Genomic DNA, 6,011 nt, shown 5'->3' with positions numbered 1-6,011 from the left:
AAATAATAGACTTATTTTTCTTGCTGATAGTCTGGTCTTTCTGGAGCTCCCTCCCAGAGTCCCGGGCCCTAATCAGACTGGTCTCCACAATCCAGTAATGGATTTGCATTGTGCCTAGCTATATTTTTACATGAAGAGAGGAAATTTTGAAGAAATTTTAGGAAATCCAAGTGGAGGATGTGGTACTGTTATGTTATATTGCATTGAAATTCATGGCAAAACACTTTTCATATTTTCTTATACCATAATAGCGTATACTTTTACAATTTAAAAACAAGGATTATCTATTAGTACATACTTTTACAATTTTCCTTTAAGAAACAAAAGTTATCTTTACAGCTGTGAGATAAACTCATTCAATGGTGAATTCAATTCAGTTTTCAAATAGACAATAGCAGACATTCACAATACTGGTTTTATATCAGTTTTATATGTACAGAAATAATACACATGCAAAATGTCTATTTAAATGTGTTCTGAAATCCAGTGTTGTAGGAAAAAGTGTCTAAATTACTGCCGTTGAAAAGAATTAGATAGAAATGCATCCATGATTCCCTTTTCATACTGGAGGTATAAAGAACATTCTTTTCCCTGGTTAGGCAGGTAGTGTTTAACAACACCAATAGTTCCCCTTTGTCCTTATGGCCCTCTATGTAGTCAGTGCCTGCTATTATATTTATCCTAAATAGAAGCCTCACTTGTCATAGTTCTCTTCAGACATTTATTATTCACAGCTTATCAGAGTGGGAGTAAAAGACAGATTGCTGTCTTTACATTTTCCCTGGAGGTTAAGCAAAAAATACTTCCTAGCGTAACATAGAGTCCCACAACAGGAGATGCCATCACCTTGTGAGATATGGGTCCTGTAACCAGACAGCCCTCGGTGTTTCACTGCAGCTTGGGAAGCTCTCTGTCAGCCTGAGAGGCAGGTAATAGCATATGCATACCCATACACTATTATTTTGGATATCATGTCCCGTGATGACTGTATATTTTTTTGCCCCAGAAATGCATAAATAAATAAATCTATGGGCAGAGGCTGTTATTGACTAAACACTGCTAGCTTCCATTGAATTTTGTGGATGGGCAGTGCTTTGGCCCTAGGGAACCATCTTTATGAACTTTATAACAAATTACTAACGTGTCTTCAGCAGAACTGTGTTACTCCTGCAGCAGAGAGCTAATGAACCTTTCTGTGCGGTTAGAGTTGGAAAGTTTCTGTTTGTAAATAAAAAAATAATCACTATTTCCAAAAACTATTTTCCCAATGTTATTTTACTGTCTTAATTTTTGCACTAACTGGACAGTCTGGTTTAAAATTAATATAAAAGTATTTTTAATGAAAATATTACAAGTTATCAAAATCAAGACTCAGTGAGTTTAAATACAAAATATTAATATTTCTCTTATCAGATTAATCACATAAATTCTTTAAAATACCATTTTGTTACAGCTTTGTTTACTGGAGAAACATGGTTTAACAGCTCCTAAGCACTGCTAGCTTCTCAGATATATTGAGGGATCCAAATGGGCTTTGAAATACTGGCACATAAAAGGAATATGTACCTTTGTTTAAACATGGAAAGAACTGAACAGACAATTTGGCCTATGTTTACCTCCATCTGCTTTAATCTCACTGCGTCTGAAATGAGACTGCTTATGCAGGTAAAGTAAAGCCTGTACCTAGATTATATTCTTGCCTGAATCAGGATCAGAATCTAGAAGTTAAATGAGGTCAAATGCTTTCAGTCTCTGATCTTGTTCCTACCTAAGATATGTTTTTACCTTTGATTTTGAGAGGAGTAGAATCAAATGCAAATATTTGACACTGCTTTGAAATAATTTTCAAGGCAGTGTAGAAGTGTATAAAGTATAGAAACTTCTTACAAAAAGCATTAGTTCAATTGCATAACTGGAACAAACACAGTAGGGTTTTGTGTGCGTTTTGTGTGGATGGAGAAGTCAACAACTATCTTGATTTGGCAATGAAAAGAGAATCCCTTGAACCTGTCTATAGAACTTACTCCCTTGCACAGTCTTTTCTCCAAGTTTGATGATGCTCTGAATGGGAAGATAATGAAAGTGCCGGCTAGGCTAGATGGAGATGAATAATTAAAGAAGCTTGTAAATTATGTTGCCATCAATTGCTGGAGGATATGATCCTGCTGCAAAAGAACGGGCTCTCATATGTCTGAGGCATTTTTCAGAAGATATTAAGAATGAATATTGGATGCATAATTCGGGTTTTCTTGAAGGTGTATTAGTACATTAGAGGTAGAACATTCAATAGTTTTTAATACCCCACATTACCTATACTTTGATTGAGCAGTTATATCACTTGTATTTCTGCATCTCTAGTTGATATCTTTCTAGAATAAATGTATTTTAGAAAATGGAAGATTATAGTTCTCGACATGCAGCATGCTTTTCTTTTCTTTTCTTTTTTCTCTGTATTTTATTCCCTTTATGTATTTTCTTTCCCCTTTTAATTTAATGGGAACCATACACAGAAGGCAGTCAGATAAATGTACTGAAACCTTGTTAGAGTTTAATCTCTTTTTAGATAAATGCAAATATTGCTGTTAATGGTACTGGAGCCCTGTCCAGCAGTCATCTGAGGAACTTACTCATCCATTTTTCACAATGTGTCCAGTATTATCAGTTGCTGAATATTGTGATCCAAAATATTCATTCCTGATGAAAACAATAGAATTAGGCCACAGGGCTTCAGAAAATTGATTTCATATTCAAGCAGTGCTACACATATACAGACACCTTGTTGATGATTTTCCTGCCCTGAAGAAAATATATTGCTGCTGCCACAAACCTGTCTTTTGGCACTTTGTCACTTACAAGTGATGATAAAATTGCAACAAAGAGACTTCTTTTTAATCTCATAGGTCACCGTTTGTTCTCTGGACAGTCCTCCCTTTGTCCTCTCATTTAGTTCAGATAAGGTGGAAAAATCCTTTTAGTTGCCCCTAAACTTGTCTTAAAAATACAAAATCCAAAAAGTCAGCCTCAATGTACCTTCAAATTTTTAACATGACAACTTCTTTCTTCACGTTTCTCATTTAGATCAAAAGCTCTGTGTGCATCTTAAATATATATTTCTTGGACAGCTGAATTGCAGGCAGGCTTTTTGAGTTATAGATTCACATCAAACTATAAACCTTTAGAGGGACATTTAATCCCTTTAATTTTGTGAAACCCCCAGAATCATGTGATAATTGTATTACTGAAATTATATTATATCCATTTGTTACTGCTAAACACTCAAACTTCTTTTTTTTTTTTTTTCTTTTTTTTGTAAATTCACTTATCTGGTCCAGCAATTCAAAGTTGCAGAAATGTGGTGATGGATAGAAAGACAGAAAAACTGTGAATAAATCCATGTATACATTGAATATTTTGAAGATAGACTTTCACACCGTTAACACAAACAATCTGGCTACATTTTTCCTACATTTTCTATACTTTCTGAGAGATTTTTTTCCTTATTTTTGTCAGCTTCTTCTTCAGCTTCATACCCCAATGAAACCCCAAACCTATATATATAAATAAATTAAAAAAATAAATAAATAATAAGTAAAAGGGCTATTGCCATGGCATTTTGATGCACCATAAGCGTAAGTATTTTGTCTTCATTTTGTCTTCTGTCTACATTCTCTTCCAGATTTAATCTCCTCTGGTTGGAGATACGGAAAGAGTAAAAAGAAGCTTAAAATCTTCTGAGAAAAGCAGCAGAAGAAGGTACCCCTGGAGTGTGCCAAGCAGAGGCTGTGGAGGTATCACACCTTTCCTAGGGTGAAGGAGGAGTCAGGTCCTGCACTCCCCATTGCACACAACAGCTTGAAGAATGTGTCCAAAGGAAATACAGAAATGCAAAGTTTTCTGATATGACTACAACCTCCAGAAGCCTAGGACTTTCACAGTTCCTCCTATGAAAAAAAACAAGCTTTAAGAAATACAGAAATGGACACTTAGGTGCCTAAATAACCATTGAAGGCCAAACCCTCTGTAAGTGTCCAGGGGAAGCAAGACTCATCGCTCCAGATGAAGGGATTCCTGGGTTTGAACCGATCTCTACTGCAGGTAATGAACAGATTACTCATTTACTTGGATTTAAAACCTATGAATAGAAATATTTTCCGCCTCTGGCCTGTATCACTTTAGCTCATCTCCTAAAATCACTGCATATTCACCAATATAAACTGGCAAAAGCAGAAATAGCCACAATGAGAATTCTTGCTTCTTTGTGGAATTCTTCACAATGTGGGCTTAACTTCCAGATAATGAACCACCATTTTCTAGTTAAATTATACTGCTTGGCAGCCTGCACAATAAATAAAGATAGAAGCCTAAATAGCCAAAGTCAGAAAATTATTTTTTCCCTAGGTTAAGTGCCCTTTTGGATTTACTAATTTTTTTTTTTTTTCCATTCTTATATTTGCCTTCTTAATTTTCTTTTTTGGTAGATGTTTGAACTTCAGATACAAAATGCAATTCCTCCAAAAAAGTGTAAATGTTGTTCACAGTATTTTCTCAGTATGATATTGTATTGCAAATAATTATGCGAGTTCTGGGACATTACTCTTAAGGTTTATCTCAAACTCTTTTATTGCATATCACATCTTCCTGATCTTATAACATAAGATTTTCCATGGTAATCATGAAAAATCATTGCATGAAAAATTATCATGTATGTGTTTCCATGTCGAAAATTAGTTACATTAAATAAGGCAAGGAATATATTTTCCTCAATGGCAGAGTATAATATAGAAGCAGAAAAATACGGAAAAAAACAAACCAAAATTATGAAAATCATGAGCAGTTTTAAGTCTCTGATGGACTTTTCTAAAATTTTTGGAGGCTTTTGAAGTATTGGTGGATTTCACAGCATCTACTGGTAGTTTCTGAATTGATACATTAAGGCTGTGTTTATACCAGGAGCTCAGTTCTGTAGTCAGATGCAAGCTGAGTAATTTTGTAATAATGAGGGGTTTTGTAATAAAATTAGCCAGACTCATGCTGTGTTTATACAGGGTTGCCCATTTGCCCCTGGCACACTCAGCAGCATGGTTTCACGCCTGTGCTCTGCTCTTCAGCCCTGGCTACCCTGTCTCACACAGACCTGCTGTGCCAAAAAGGGACAATGCACAGCAGCTGGCCTGATTCAATTGCTGCCTTACAATTGAACATTGGATTAACCTGTAGCTCAGTTAAAAAATTCCTGGATGAGACTCATTGAAGCCAAATGAAGGAGAAGCTGTGCTGAAACTGCATAGGTTGCTGGAGCTGAGGCTTCATCTTACCCTGCACCAGGTACAAGACACATCTGCCTCCTGGTGATATAGCTGGAATAAATATGAGCATGCCATGTGAGTGGTAAAGGGTGTAGCAGAGACAGGAATGTTAATGTAATTGTGCAAAAAATTTCCCCAGGTTTATCACACACTTTTAAAAATTGACATGTAGTTCAGTATTTAGCAATCATTTTGCCAGCTCAGGAATTTTGCCTGTATATAGTTGTTAAGGTTATCTTCAGTTTTATCTATTTCTGCAGCAATCCTCTAGTATTTCATCATCTCCCTCTATTTTATTTTTTTTGGTTTGGTTGGTTTTTTTGTTTTTTTTTTGTTTAGTGAAGCAGAGCTTCTCTATTACAATCCTGAATCTCCACTCTCGGATCCTTGTGGTAACCCTGGCAACCCCGCTGGCAGGGTGGGCTACAGTTCAGCACCTCTGGCTGGGCAAAGTGGAGTCCTTTTCCCCCAGCCCTGCATGCTAAGCTGGAGTGTCACCACTGCTGGCATGTCACCCTCTCTTTTGGTGTTGAGGGCAATAAGGTGACATGGTTTAGCTCTTCATCAAGAAAGGTGGCAGCCAAGCCTAAATATGCTTTTCAGATTTTGTCATTATTACTCACACTGGAAACTATAGGGCAAGATCTGATAAATTATTTCTTAATTCTTTAATTGAACAAACGGTTCTGTGCTTGCTATAGACAA

This window comes from Poecile atricapillus, chromosome 2 (assembly GCF_030490865.1).
Source record: "Poecile atricapillus isolate bPoeAtr1 chromosome 2, bPoeAtr1.hap1, whole genome shotgun sequence".
Classification (NCBI taxonomy): Eukaryota; Metazoa; Chordata; class Aves; order Passeriformes; family Paridae; genus Poecile; species Poecile atricapillus.
This window is presented reverse-complemented; position numbering follows the sequence as displayed.